Here is a 16,462-nt window from a genome sequence, read left to right as displayed (position 1 = left end):
ACACACACACACACACAAACGGTACAGTGGATGTCACCAAAGAAAAATGCTTGAAACATAGGAAAATGTACAGATTTAGGTTGTCCGTAGAATAACACTGTTTTGATCTTAAGGCAAGGTAAGGTTCCGAGGAAATTGCAAACATCATACAGGCATGTGAGATGAAACGGTTCCTGGAATCAAAGCCAAGTAAGAGAAGTGAATGAGCCTGTTTCCATGGAAGGAGGTGCAGTGATACAAACAGCCAGTCTTCCCAAGTGCCACCACGGGGCCAAATTACAGCCTAATTGCATGTTTTGTCTCGATATTAATGCAGCCAATAAAGACGACTTCAAGTCTGCAAACACCACATGGGGAGAGGAAATGCTTTGGGTGTAAGAGCAAAGGCATTTTTGAAAAGAGAAAAAAGAGGGAGGTTCGCCCTTTCATTAAGCTGTCACTACCATCCACACCCAGTACATTCAGCTGTTTGTTAATGAGACCATTTAACAGCCACGTGATGGCCAAAAATGAACAAAAATGTGAGTTGCCCAAAAATCCCACTGAGCATCAGGAGGATGGTATTCTCCACGGACCACAAGGAAAAAGCATTCTCCACATGCAGAGGAGAACGGCTCGGTAACACGGGTACAGGAAAAGAGATGAGATTCTTGGATTTCAACCGCTATTCACGTGCAGCTTATGCTAACTTCCTGTTAAAAGGAGCAGACTGCACTGGCAATTAAACACATGTGTTATGTTTTAACCACAGCAAAAATATTTAAAAATCTGTGAATCAGATTTTGCAATGACATGAATATAGCTTCCTGTTTTGTATTTTTGTAAAAAGAATTTTTTTTTGCATTTTGTATTTGGAGTTTTATTTATCATGATAAACAAAAATGATGTGGGTTCACAGCTCTGAAAAGTGAACTCTTCTGAGTTTTTCCCTCAAGTCTTCTCAAACCTCTGGCCCCAACTTCTCTGTCCCCTCCAGCCCTCACTCAAGAGAACGGAACGATGACCCCGCAAAGGCCGAGAGGGGCAGGGCGCTGTGTGTGTGTGTCTGTGTGTGTGTGTGCACACGTGTGGGGGCGTTAAACAAGGAAGAGCAAGCCTGGTCCTCTCCAGAATGATCCGTTTTGTGAATGAGTGTAGACGGGAGATTCCCACAGGGAACCCTGGAGAACAGCACAAAGGCTGATGACGGGAACCTTTCGAGGACAAGCCAGGCACACGTCCCCTGAATACACCTGCCACTAACGCAAAAAAACTGCTCTGGCTGTCCCTTAGCCACGCAAACAGTTCTATTGTTACTCTGAAAAGGCCTACTGAAATTAAATTTTAAATAGCGAAACTGGCAGAAAACAGAATTTCGGGGTAGACGTGATGCCAGGTGGTGATGTAACAGTTCACTTCCTTCCCTGGGTTTCGTGCTCTTTAAGGATTTTGTCTATCACAGGTACCAAGTCATTACTGTCTTTTTATACTATCTTTCTATCAGCAATCAAGTGCTCTTTCCCTGACTTTAGAAGCTGTTTTTTTACAAAGTTAACTCACCCTTGAGGGAAAGGAAAGCCTTGTTTTAGAACGCCGACTCCGGGTCGGCGCCTGCGGAGCCATCTCCCGTGGTCTTCCCCACGGCCCCCAGGGAGACGCACCTGCCCAGACACAGGAGCCAGCGTCACCCACCTGTCCTGGGCTCCAGGCCCCCACTCATTTCTCACGACACATACTCTTTGGGAGAGTAAATGTGCCTTCAATCCTCCAGTCAGAGATGGAAAAAAATGCCAGGAATCCAAAGAAAATCTGTGAAATCTAGACCGTGTGTTTTACAAAGATGACAGACTGGTAAGAAACTGCTGGCAAGTTACCCAAAGTTTAGTAAATCAAGATGCTCACTAATTTACCCAACAAGGGCAGATGCCTACATGCCAGACACTGTTCAAGGAGGTGTTCTGGGTACAGCAACGAAAGAGGCCAAGCCCTGCTCCCACGAGCTTCCATTCCTGGGCATTAAACACCACGTTTCAACTAAATGCTCAACTTCTTCTGGACAAGGAGACCTGCAAGTATACTTTATATTCTTACAACACAAAACCAAGTAAACTCCCCTGGTTAACTGCCCCACGACCTGTAGATGAAGCCTACTGAATTCTAGTTAACACCCACACTCATAAGTGTCGTTTAGACGGTTCCGTCTGGCTCACACGAGGGCTGGAGGCCAGCAGCACCACCACGGGAGCCAGTCCGTGTCAGAAGTCAGTTTATCAAAACAAGAACCGACGGAACACGCCAACCTAGCCAGCTGCTAAGAAGGAAACATGGAACCTTGGGGGCCAAATCCAACTTGCTCATCTTAGAGATGAACGCCCTACTGTTTGTGGGGGGACTGGAAGGAGATAAGCACGTTTCTCGTGCAGAAAGAAAAGTTCCGCTGCTAACTGCTTGCCTCAGTAAATGCACAGACAGAAGCACATCCACGAAGGCTGCAGTGATGCTCAGATGAGTGTGTCTGTGAGAGGCCCGGGAGGCCACAGTCTGACCAGCTCCCTAAGCGACTCTGGTGCAGACGGTCCACAGACCAGACCCCCTGAAAAACAGTGAACAAAGAAGAAGAAACCATCTGGGTCCTGGAGCCCAGATGTGTGTCCTAACATTCAGGAGCTGGGAGAGTTGTATTAACCAAAGGGAATGGTTCTGACCAGGCTTAGCACACACTAACTGATGATGACAGATCAGTAGGAGAGCTAGCAACCATACTCAGGTATTTTTTTAATAAGTTTCTGTAGAATAGTAATTGACATGAATTATGAGAAGTTACGAATTAATTTTTGCAAAGGAGATTGATTGGTCTGGGCTGCTGTAACACAGCATCTATCACCATTTGGTTTCTTAAACAACTGGAGGTTTTGTTTTGGGTCTTTTTTTTTTTTTTTTGAGAGGCCAATATTGCTTATTCTTTGAACCTATAAACCTAAAATTAATGACCAACACTCTTTCTGCAAGAAAACCTAGCCAATACAGACACAGAGTGTACGATTATAAAGTAATATTGTAAAATAAAAATCCTCTTTTGAGTATTTTAAAAGGCATACTGTTCCTGTATTTTAAAAGGGCAGTCTTAATCTCAGTTAAGACAGTGGATTTTCACAACCTAAATTTCCAACATGATTTCTCAAGTAGCAAAACATCTCCTTTTCTTTGGAGGGGGAGCTTTCCTTAACTTCATCACTAGTTGACTGTTAGCGTCTGTCATATTTGCTATCATGTCACACGAGAACCTAGTAGAACAAAAACTGGGGTCTGGCTGACCTTAGAGAATCAGTCTGTTAGCACCACTGTGGTGCTGGTCAGAGACAGAATTAAGGTTTCTACCTCCTTTACCATCAGTTTGCTTAATTCTGCTCCACAGTGACACAGAGCATGGACCACCATGACGGGGAAGGGGTCCATGATGAAGGTGGTCTTCCAAAGGTGAACTGGAGCTGGTGGGGTTCCAGAGCAGGAGATATGCAAAAAATACACCCTCAATCTTACAATCCTTTCGAAGGGCTCAACCTGCCTGCTCTCATCCTAAGACAGCCCACTTATCCAAAAGACAGCTTACATTTATATTCCTAGTCTGTTAAGAAAGACAAAGCATCAATATTTTATTACGCTATCTGAGTGTGCCTAACCACATAAATGTGGATACCTGATCAATAAAATGCATCCTTATTTGAAACAAAAGCTCGCATTACTACGTAAGAAGATCACATTTTTAACTAAGGAAATTTTACATGAACATGAAAGCTTTCTCAAAGGGGAAACTGTGATGAGGTGTACTTCACCCACAGAAAATGTGGTTTCAGCATTTAAGAAAGCATTTCATGCTATAAGCCTGGCACTAAAACTTAAAGGAAAGAGAAAAAAGAAAACAAAACAAAAAAAGCATGGCAAAATATAGACTGCTCTTAATGTAAAACCACTCCAGGCTGTAAGCAGAAGCCCCCCCAAGGCCAGCTCCACCCCTGCAAGCACCATTCTGAGCCGGGGAGCTTGCCGGACCTGGATTTTCCAACCAAAGCCACTGAACAAAATGTAGAACGCAACTGTGTCAGATAGATGCAGTCTTGTCAAAAGTGCGCTATATTGGTTGAATTTTCATCCAAACCCTTGGAAGCAATTTCTTGAAATCTAGAATTTACCCATAACTTTACTTCCTATAGAAAAAAAGTACCCTGAGGTATATGATGAATCCATTTTCCTATACCAGTGTGAGGGCATTTTCCAACACCGAAGATCTCTGAGTTACTAAAAGATGTGAGGCATATAATTAAGACTGCTGTGGTTCAGCTACAGGACTTTTTTCCAGCCCGTTGGGTAATTTCAAATCTTAAAAGCTCAGCAACTAAAAAAAAAAAAAAAAATTAATATCGTGGTTAAGTGGCTGATAGTGAAATCAGGCTGGGGCTTTTGGAAAGGGCCTTCTGCAGCACCGCCAGCCAGTGGGAAAACTGAGAAAACAAGACTGTCGATGCATAGTGAGCTCCACGTCCGTCAAGCCAAACCTCCTGATTTTTCCTGAACGTCCGACAGTGTCCACCCCACTCTTCCCAACGGCAGGTGTTGGAAGGAGCGGCGGTCACAGCATGACATCCACCGCCACTCTTTCTACACAGGGTCGTCCGGCCGCGCAGGTGCCGTGAAGCGCCCTCCGACCAGGACCACCAGGATGCAGGTGCCGGGGTGGGGGTGGGGTGTCCGAGCTGCGCATGCGCAACCCTAGCACCGCATCCTCCTCGGGCACAGGACGGTCCCGCCCTCTCACGTCCCAGGGGCCTGCGCTGTTTTGTTTCCCAGCACATCACCACCGCGGTTCCAAGCACGGAACCAGAAAGCAAACTAGAGTTCATGGAAACACTTCACCCTATACTGTTCTCAGATGTTCAGTGAGCTACAAACACTGGGGTCACGATTAGGTTTTCAAGCAATCAACGTGAATTAAGCTCTGAATCAATATTCAACTCAGCGCTGAGAAAGCTTTCTCAGCCCCCGAAGAGACGTGGGATGTGTGGCTTTGAAGAAACGATCGTTTTCATTTTAAACACACAACAGAACATATGCAGGCAAATAAGTTCACACTTCGCCCAGCACTTACCAGGGCCTGTGGAGCACAAAGAAAGGGTAGAAAAAAAGCCCCATCTCCCGGCATTTCCAGGTTGTCCATCTTCATTCCCTCAGGAGAGTCTGACTTCACCAAGAGCCATAAAGGACCACTTCCTTGTAGGCTCCGAAACCAGTGCTAAACCAATTCCAAAAGAGATCCTCCCAGAATGTTTAGAGGAAGCACTGCTTCTGCAAGTGGCCACTTTGAAGGTCAACATTCATTTGCAGAAGTAAAAATTCTGGGATGTTTATTCAGCCTGACACACTCCTACTTGTGGGGCTATCTTCAAAAACATCAATCCAGAGTTATCCACAGCTTACAAGAAGGAGGAAGCAACCAGCAAGCCAGCTAAGGTTTCCATAGGAAACCCACCTGCGTGACCAGGCTGTCTCACCTGCTCCAGACCTCCCAGTTAGTCAGAGGGGCAGGAGGGCCCATGCCATGATAGCTCTACTGCAGTGAATGCCACCAGAAATCACCTTCACTCTGATGGTGCTCAGAAATTAAAGGAGCCAGAATCCAATACACACACACACCCCCCCTCCCTCCCCCCAAGTCTATTTTTCAATTCCATCATTTTATTTTTTGATAAATCCTCTATCAATTTCACTGGACCACTGGATGAAAATGAAAGAGATTAGAAATAAAATAAAGCCAGTGTTAGAACTCATAAAGCCCCTAAATCTGTTTTTCCTTGGTACACGTGTGTCAAGCCTGAGCAGTTGCATGAATTCAAGACGGTGCTTTATGAACAGCTGCTAGGATTAGAGGAAATAGTAAAAAAAAAAAAAAAAAAAAAGCTTATGAGATGAAGCCAGCATTTTTATACTTCTTTCCACACGTATTGCCCACTGCTCTTACATGGCTGTAAGAAAATTCAAAACAAGCTGCTTTGATCAATTTCCAGCCTGACCACTTGGAAGCTGCGAGTACACCAAGGCTGTGAAGCTGGAGAGTAGTCTAGAAAGTAGCGTTCGTGGTATCTTCCCCCTTTGACTGTTAACCTGTGTTTTTTTCTTTTTGCTTTTTGTTTTTACAATAAAATATGAATCTAAAGGCATCAAGATGAATGTGTTATGCCTTCTTACTCATTTACTACTCAACCTCAGAAGACCTGGTTATCCATCTCACCCGAGCTGTTCCCTACACACACGTTTTCTACAAGCAAGTGGTGTGCCAGGAGGAAAACCCAGACCCTAAGTTTTCATGTCTATGTCCAAGAACATACCCGGCTAACTCTCGATGATAGCAGAAGCCAGAAGCCAGCATCTTACACCAGGTGGGAGCCCTGTGCAGGGGTCTCCTGCACCATGATGCCCCGGCGCCTGGCCTGGGACAGGTGCACACTTTCTCCTAAGGCACCTCAGTCCTCGCTGACGGGCACTAGGTACTGCAAAGTCCTCCTCCTGGGAACTGGAATGGTCCCTTCTAACCCCAACCCCAATCTTGATTCTGTCCCCTGGGGCTACAAAGACAATCTACAATCTCTCTCAATCATTATTCCTCTTTTTAATCAACAGAGTTGCTACCACGTGCTCCAAATCTGGTCCTGAACCAGCTCCCTCCACATGCCTTTTGTGACGAGTCCGGGAAGTCCCTCCGTCACCACCTGGGTCCCCCTCGGAATGCTGCAGGGACATGCTGCCCTGAATGGCGTGCGGCCGCAGTCTGCACCTGGTCTGGCCCAGGGCGGGAGGACACAGGACACTAGCGCTACTCCGTTTCCATACACTGACCCTAGCCTCACTAAGTCTCTGGACAGCTGTCTATCTCTATAGTCCTACATTCCTTCCAGAAGATTCCAGAGGATTTGACTGTGCCAGCTTATTTTGAAAAACAAATTAAAAAAATAACCCCCAAACCAAGGGCAGTCCAACCCTATATGCCCTTTGCATGGACAGTCGAGGCAACTTCCTAGCCAGACAACTTATTTCACCGTTTTACTCTGTCAAAACTATAAAAATGAGAAATTTCTTTTAGAGACCTTTTAAAAGTAAATATACAATTCTATACACTAATTCATGTAACACCATTCCTTAGAAAAAAAGTGTTAAAAAAAATCTGGAGTCACTAGCTTTTGGTAATTATCTGTTATTCAAGTGGAAAAATCAGATCTGGGGGAGGAAATGAGAATTTAAACTACACATATAAAAATTTCTGACTACTGCGTATGTGTGGCTTCCTCTATGAAATCTAACGCTGGCAGCAGGAAACAGGTGGTGAAAATCTCTTCTCCTTAGTTGACAGGGTCTTAAATATTACTGTACTTCGTCTTAACGATAGTGAGGACTAAGGCAAGGAGCAAAAACAGAATCCTGAAAAGCTACATCTGAAACAGTTTCCACATTAAAACGTGTAGAAGCCTGTAATTTTATTTACGTGGTTAAAGCATATAACGGCTATGCACTACATGAAGTGCTCATTTGCGAACACACTTATATGGTTATCGATAACACACCAGAAGGCGGAGGCATAATGAAAGCTTCCCACTCTTAAAGTCACAAAAGACAGCTGCCTCTTTTCATCCCACATTGTATCAAAAGAGAAACATTACACCTCAATTCCAGACACTATCTTGCATAATCACAAAGATGTAATCTCTGTGTTTGGACATTTGATGGTTTAAATATTTGCCCTCAAAACATACGTCTGCTGCAGTCGGGCTGCTTGACGCCTCCCTAGAAAACACCCAAAGCGTGTGCGTCTTGAGAGCACATTTATGCTGAAAGCGGGTTTCCCTCCTCTAAGGGACACAGGCAAACACAGCCCCAAAGTCTTTTGTAGGCATCCCAGCCGCAAAAAAGAAACGCTGTAAGAATCAAACACTGTGTAAAAAATCAGAAAACCAGAAGGCTAAAGCTAGCAGAGGATCTCAGAGTGTGGTGAGCGGTCCATCAGAAAGATGGTTGGAGCCCAGGTTCCTCCATCCACCACCAGCCTGTACACACCTCACTGAAGCCACCACCTGCCCTCCCACACCAGGCAGCAATCCCAGATCCTAGGTCTCCTCAGCAAATCATAAAAATGTCCTGTCAATTGACACAGGAAAGAGGGACAGATTAGGGCAAGTGTGAGCATGCGATGTGCAGAATTCTGCACTGGAAGGCACCTGGTTGGGTGGTTTGAATGTCGTTTATCTGCTCGGGTTTGTGCATTCTTCCTACCCCTCCCCGACGCCCCCTCCCCTGCAGGGTGGACACAGTTGCTGGCCAAGCTCTGCTGCCCAGTGGGCTCATGTCCCGGGTGCGATGGTTTGGTGGTCCCCTCACTCAGAAACCCACCATTGCAATATCCATCAGCCTGGGTCATCTGATACCCTGCAGCACTGCCTAGCCCGCAGCTGGGCTCTGACCACTGCAGACTGGCTGCCACACCCTCCTGTCTCAGGAGGACATTGGTTCCTAGCCGGTGGAGGGACCCGCCCCAATGGCTGGACAGTGTCAGCCAATGCTTCCACTCCAACACTTCCTACCAATCAGAAAAAAAAGACCAGAGAGAAAACAAAGCATGGTGTATTGTATATGTCAGAGTTTTCCTTACAGAGAAAACAGAGTTCTACGCTTACTGGTAAAATCCATGTGACAGAGAACTGTGGGTACTTATCCAGTGCCCCAAATATCACTTGAATTCTCTCCAAATAGACAAACACAGGCACTTCTGCTAGGTACCAACCATTTTCTTAAGTTGGCGAGTTGTTCTGACCAGTTTAGCAGAATTTATGCTCAAGTACAAGTAAAACTGAGGTCTAAATTCAAATATAGACTAACGTAGCATACACCCAGAATTCACTTCTAGCCTACTTTGCATTAAGGAATTTCTCAAGGGATGAAAAAAACAGACAAACAAGAGACCTTCTTTTAGTCTCTTCCGCAGCACCACTTATCCTGCAGAAGAGGACCTCAGTCTAAGGCTGTGCCGTGTGGCCCCCTCATACGCCCCACCAGACGCACATTCATAAGAGAAAAAGGGGTCCCTTCTGCACAAGCAAGCTTCTGTACAAAGTCTCAAATCACTCATTACATCTATAAATTGCTTACTAGGAATCGGAATGGGAAACATGCTCTGGCCCAAGAACGTGACTGATTTGGGGGAAAAAAGTTCCCAGAGCAACTCAGATAGTTGGGAATCATTGTGTTAAACTTACTTTAACACACACACCCTCTCAGGCTGAAATGGCTGACTCTGTTTTACAAAAATTTGAGTTCCAAAACCATTTCCACTCCTAAGGATGGGCTGCAAAGCCCAAAATAAAGGAAGCACTGCATCCTATGCGGACAGTCAGGCACTCCTGCCGAAGGCCCGGGTTCACAGCCCCTGGCTCCGGCCCCAGACATGGCCCGGAGCAGCCCTCACTCCCAGCCCCAGGCACGCGCAGCAGAGCATCCCTTCCCCAGGCACTGGTCCCCTCCATCACTGCCTGGTTGGAGAACGGAGACCTGGTCCAGGGTAGCGAATGGAGGAAACGCAAAGTGAATCTGGGTTTCCCGCACTCATCCTAAGCAAATTCTTAAAACCACAAAAGCCCAGCAGCCTCTTACAAACTGGGCTTAAACTCGTCCACCAGCGGAACGTTTATACAGACGGTTGGCATCAGTCAGTTCGCAGCGTGTGAAGAAAAAGTTCCCAAGGATTCATGATTCACTCACTCAGAAGTAAAAACCAAAAATTTAACAATGGCCACAGGAGCATAATTTCCTCAGGCAAAAGGGCAAAAAATAGTGCTTTTAAAATTCTTGATTCTATTCAGGCAATGAATATTTCCCATGTTAAATTAAAGAGCAAAACACCTCTTATTTTGAAAACAGTTGCAATAACTTTTGACTGCGGGAAAAAGTCATTTAGCCTATGTCTTAGGTCTCCAGATCATTTCTGCTCCAAATGCATGCCTTGAACTGCAGTCAAATTTCTGCCAAATCCAATGGGCCGCTCCCCCTCCACAGGTGTCCTCGACACGGGCCCAGTTCAGACAGAGTCAGGTGCAGTGTGGGTTTCCAGATGTCCCTCCACAGTCCAAAGATTTGCCAAGGTTCTTCTCAGGGCGATGTGCAGGTTCACGGGCAGGTTAGGGGTGATCCAGATCTCCGCCACCCTCCCAGGCCAGTTTCTAGAAAAGATTTTCTTCTTTTCTGTTGTTTGTTTGTTCTGGGACTGGGAGGAGGGCCGTCACCAGAGCTGGACCATGCCAGCACCTGATCAGCTTCATGTCTGTTGCTGAAGTCACCAATCTATGGAACTTTTGTTACAGCAGCACAGACTACGACACTAGGACATCATCAAGAACTTTATGGACTTTTTTAACTTAGCACTATGCCGGACTAGTCTTTTTAGCATCATTCAGGAGACAGTCTGGCCCAAGGACGTGTAATCATGTAGAGATTTTCCCACACCAGGAGGACTGCCGATAGGTTTCTGGTTGGTATAAAAAAATGCCACGAGGAACCTTCTGCATATACGTTTTCTGCCACCATTTCCTGCGAAAGGAAGGGACGTCAGGCCCTGTTCTGCGCATGCAAAGCAGGGTGTGAGGGCGGACGGGCGGCACAGTGCTTACAGCCCGGTGCACGGCACAGCCCGGCACAGGGCCAAGTCTGCAAGGTCTTAAAGGACAGATGTCTGCTTTGTGTCAACAGGACCTCCACCGAGAAGGAAAGCAGCCGTGCCCCAGCACGGGTCCTGGCCACCAACCAAGTGGAACGACCAGAGGACAGGGACCAGAAGGTGAAAGAAGCTGGAAACTTGGTCACAGGAGGGATATGCTGAGTCCGAGGCGGACCCAACAGAGGAGGAATGAAGACGACTGAGGGAGGTGGCGGCGGGGAGGGGTGGGAGTCTGAGGGGAGTCCTGTCCGGGACAGGCGGGGTGACCACACACCAGGGGTGTGCAGAGCCTCGGGCACTGGGCAAATGCTCCAATTCAGTGGTTTTAAAGTAGGTCAGGGAGCAAGACATCAGACCGTCTAGCATTCAACTGGCAACTACGTGTCTACGTTTGTCTTCAAATCTACCACCACAAAGGCCCTAAACACAAAACAAATCAATGGCTGATGGATCTCTTGTATCCTGCTTTACAGTCCAATCACACAGAACCACAGGACCTAACAGTTTCTTTAATGAGCAGTCCCCTCTGGCATGTGGCCTCAGGCGTGAGTCACCCGTACATTTTCAGGCAGCACGTCAGAGGGCAACACAGCGCCCTGTCCTCAGGGCACCGCCGGGATCACACAACAGTAGACACTGCACTCACTACTTGAAAAAGTGTCCAGGATTATTGCTCAATCTCTTCCCAAAATTAAAAGCCCATTATCCCATACATAGAGTAAAAACAAAAGGTAAAAGAGGCGTTTTCCAAAATTCTGAGTAGTATTTTGCAACCAGAGCTAATCAACACCAATCATAAATATTTAGTTAAAAGAAAATACAGATTTCTAGCTCCACTCAGGTGGGGTAGCCTTGCTCCCCCAGGTGGTCCTTTTTACAACTAAAAATCCTGGACTTAACACAAGCAGCAAGCGCAGAAGACTGAGAAGGGAATAAGGGGTGGGCTGCCTGGGGACCACGGGGTGTGAGTTCCCCGGTCCCCTTCCATACACCCGAGACAGGGCACTGCAGGGGCCTCCAATGCGATCTCCAACAGGCAGAGAAAAGATGCTCCAAGGACAGTCCATTCTCTTCAGCCCAAGGACTGGGGAGTGGGGGCCTCGCAAGAGAAAATCTTTTGGCCATACCTGCCCTACTCCAGCTGAACGGCCCACGCTGCCCGGCCCCGGCCCAGCAGACACGCTCAATGCCGCCGCCAGGTGTCGGCAGGTTAGGCAGGGAGCGGATCTCCCAGCCCCTGCCCAGTAAAGCGGATGATGCTATGATTCCCCCTCCAGGGTGTCATTATGGGGCCCAGCAGAGAGATGAGCCGCCACCCCAACTAAGCAGCGTGGAGGTGGAACCAGGCAGGGAGAGTGGCCAAGATACATGGACACTGGGACCTCCCCCCCGATATTGGCAGGCCCAGCTGCGGGCCTGGCCTCCACCTCTACCCAGCACTGATGAGCACTGAGACAGAACAAGTCAGGGCAAGTCAGCACCCACCTCCCGGAACTCTGGGTAGGGAAGGCCCAGTGGGAAGCTTGAGGTTCAAGTACCACCCTCACCCCTGGCAGCAGCAAGACTGAATGAGGTGCTGGCAAACAGGGCTAGTGCCCACCGGTTCCCCCATCCCAGCCTCCAGAGTCAGCGGGATGCAGCTGGCATGATGGACAATGAAGGGGAACCTGGCATCAAGGAGGGGAACGAAGGGGAGCAAGCAGGGAGCAGAGAAGAGCTGAGCTCTGCCCCCTGCCCCCCCCATGCAGAAGCGAGGCCTGTGAGTCAGCCCTCCACCGCCTCCCCCTCCAGGCGTCAGCAGGGGGGTGACCTTACACCGTTGACTAATGCCCCAATTCTGCTGGAAAGTAGCAGCAAGACCAAGGTGGGGTCTGAACACCCACTTCACCAAGCAGATGCAGGCAACATTTTAAAATTGAAAAATACAATGAAAGTAGAAAAGCAAAAACTCACTGGGTAAGGATCAATAATAGGGCAGAAGTGACAGAGAACAGAATCAGCGGACACAAGGCCAGATCAACAGAATTTTGTTTATCTGAACGGAGAGAATATACAATGAAAAATGAATACTCTCGGGACCTTGAGACTGCAAGAAAAACACTAACTCTTGCCATCAGAGTCCCAAGAGAGACAGGAAGGGATTGAAAAAACTACTCAAAGACATAATGGCTGAAAACTTCCCAAACTTGGCACAAAACATAAAACCACAGATTCAAGAAGCTGGGTGAGAAATCCAAGACACAGGATAATTAAGCTTCTGCTAACTAAAAGACAAAGGAGGAGGGGGGACATAGCTCAAGTGCTAGAGCACATGCTTAACATGCAAGAGGTCCTGGGTTCAATCCCCACTGCTGCCTCTAAAATTAAACAGATAAACAAATAAACCTAATTACCTCCCCCCCAAAGTAAAAGACAAAGGAAAGACCCTGAAAGCAGCCAGGCAGAAATGATATGTAACTTAAAAGGAGAACAATTCGAACAACAAGATTTCTCACCTGAAACCATAAAGGTCAGGAGGAAGTGGCATGTGTTTCAAGCACTGGGGGAGAAAACTGTCAACCACGAATTCTATATCCAGCAAAAACACCCTTTGGAGCAAAGGGAAAATAAAGATGTTCTCCGACAGAGAGCTCACGATTGCTGCCAGCAGGCTTACCACCAAAGAAGGGCTAATGAGGTCCTCTGAACAGGAAGGGAAGGGTAACAGAGCCTTAGAACTTCAGGAAGCAAAGAATATTAGAATAGGAAAAAATGGGAATAGATATAATAAACTAGTCTACTTCTCGTGAGTTTCTTAAGACATATTTGATGGTTAAAGCAAAAAATATAACATCTTCTGACATGGTGCTCAATGTACACAGAGGAACTATTTAAAACAATTATATTCGAAAATTGGGGCAGGTAAAGGGACCAAAGGGAAGAAGGAAGGGGGCTACACAGCAGCTGAAGTCATAAAACAGTGACACCGTTACTACTGGTAGATTATAGTAAGTCACATCTGTATGGTGTACACCTGGAGAAGCCACTAAGGAAGCAACACAGAACGATGTATGTGTAAAAACATGACCAAAAAAAATCAAGATGACAGCCTAAGAAAGTTCAACTCACTGTAAGGTTGAAAAAAACCAACACAGGAAACAGAATTACAAACAGAGGAAACAGAAAGATAATAACATGGCAGACTTCAGCACTAACATATCAACAATTACAACGTAAATGGTCTAAACACTTCATTTAAAAGATAGATCTGATACAGTAGATAAAACAACACCATCTACAGATGTGCTGTACACAAAAAACTTACTTCAGATACAACACAGGTAGGCTGGAAGTGGAGGTATGGAAAAAGACATACCATGGAAATATTGTTAATATTTTTGACAAAAAGCAGGAGTGGCTATATTAACATTTGATAAAGTAGATTTTATAGCAATGATAAAAGGATCAACCCAACAGGCAGACATGATAATTCAAAATGTGTAAGCACCAAACAACAGTGCCTCAAAATACACAGAGCAAAATCTGATAGATAGGAAAGGAAAAATAGAAAAATCCACCATTACAGTTGGGACTTAGGCAATGTCATGCTCTCTCAGCAATTAACAGAACTACTACAAACAGAAAACTAGCAAAGATATAGAAGAGCCAAACAACACAGCCAACTGATAAGATTTAATCAACAAATACATAATGGACCCGCCACCCAACAGCAGCAGAAGACAGTTTTTTTTTTTTTCCCCCAAGCATTCTTGGGTCATTTACCAAAATAGACCATATCCTGAGTCATAAAACAAACCTCAACAAATTTCTCTAGAGAGACTGGTAAAGATTAAAAAAATAAGAAAACATAAACCACCCATATTAGGAATAAAATGGGCTATCACAACAGATCCTGGATCCATTTACAAGGAAACAATATAAATACTTTATATGCTCAAAATTCAACCACTTAGAAAAAAATGGACCAATTCCTCAAAACCCACCAACTACCAAAATTCAACCAAGATGAAATAGATAACCACAATAGCCCTACAAACACTAAAAAATTGAATTTGTAATTAAAAACACCCAGAAGAGAAATCTCCAGGTCCAGGTGGTTTCATTAGAGAAAGCTTCCAAACGTTTAAAGAAGAATTAATACCAATTTTACAGAATCTCTTTCAGGGTAGAGGAGGAGGGAACACTTGCCAACTCACTGTCAAGGCCTTAACCAGACCCAGACAGATACCTCTCATGAACTCACGTCCAAATACCCACATAAAATGTTAGCAAATTCAATTCAGCAATTGATCAAGGAGAATTTATCCCAGGCATGAAAGGTAGATTAATACTGAAAAATCAATTTAACACATCATATCAATAGGCTAACATAAGGTCACATGATCATATCAATTGATGCAGAATAAATGTTTTATAAAATCCAACATCCATTCATTCATGATAAAAACTCTCAGGATTCTAGGAATAAAGAGAAACTTCACCTTTTTAAAGAGCATCTACAAAATATGTATGGTTAACATCACACTTGATGGTTAAGGACTAAAAGCTTTCCCACTAAGATCAGGGAAAAGGCAAGGATGTCTACTCTCACCACTTCTATTTACCACAGCACTGGAGGTGCTAGTCAGTGCATTAAGGCAAGAAAAATAAATGAAACACATACATGCAAGTAAGAAAGGAAGAAATAAAACTGTTGCCTATTTGAGATTACACGATTGTCTAAATGGGTCGCCCAAAAATTTTACAAAAAAATTTCTTAAATGAATGAGTTCAACAAGGCTGCAGGATATAAGATCAATATACAAAAATGAATTGCATTTCCACATACTAAAATGAATACAATGGAAACTGGAATAAAAAATAAACTACCATTAATAATTTCTCCAAAATGAAATCTAACAAAACATGTACAAGGTCTGTACGCTGAAGATTACAAAACCTAAAGACCTCAATACTTGAAGAGATATTCCTGTTTATGGATTGGAAGACTTAATAGTCAAGAAGCCAATTCTTCCCCAAACTGAATTACCGGTTTAACATAATTTCTATCAAAATCCTAGCAGGGGTTTTGGTAGGCGCAGACAAGCTTATTCTAAAATTTATATGAAAAGGCACAGGACCTAGGCTAAAACAATTTTCAGAAAAGAAGAAAGCAGCCTGAAGAATCACTCTACCCATTATGATGGCTTCATATACAATCACAGTAATCAAGACAATATGGTATGGACAAAGGGGCAGATACGTTCAATGGAACACAAAAGAGAACCTGGAAACAGACCCACACAAACACACCAACTGATTTTTGACCAAGGGGCAAAGCCATTAGCTTGAAAAAGAATTATCTTTTCAACAAACGACACTGGAGCAACCGGGCACTGTAGTCCAAAAGAATAAACAGTGATCTCGATCTCACACCCAATACACCAATTAATTAACTCCACATAAATCAGAGATCTAAATGCAAAACGTAAACCTGTAAGACTTCTGGGGGCGGAAAAAACTAGGAAAAAATTTGGGGCACTTGAAGCCTGGTGAAGAGTTCTTAGACTGGGCATCAAAGACATCATCCATGAAAAGAAAAACTGGTAAAATTCACTTCATCAAAATCAAAACCTTTTGCTCTATGAAGTTAAGAGGATGAAAAAGACAAGCCAGATTGGGAGAAAATATTTACAAATCACATATCCGACAAAAGCCTTGAGTCTAGAATACACAAGAACTCTCAAAACTCAA

At 45.0% G+C, this 16,462-nt stretch overlaps 1 protein-coding gene across 17 annotated transcripts in view; it reads right to left on the bottom strand.

Moving 5' to 3' along the window:
- The window catches only part of BCL2L11 (BCL2 like 11), a 38,218-nt gene that overhangs the window by 12,220 nt on the left and 9,536 nt on the right, over positions 1-16,462 (bottom strand). The window lies entirely within an intron of this gene.

This window comes from Vicugna pacos, chromosome 28 (assembly GCF_048564905.1).
Source record: "Vicugna pacos chromosome 28, VicPac4, whole genome shotgun sequence".
Classification (NCBI taxonomy): domain Eukaryota; kingdom Metazoa; phylum Chordata; class Mammalia; order Artiodactyla; family Camelidae; genus Vicugna; species Vicugna pacos.
Note: the sequence above shows the minus strand (reverse complement) of the source record. Positions and strands in the feature narration are given on the sequence as shown.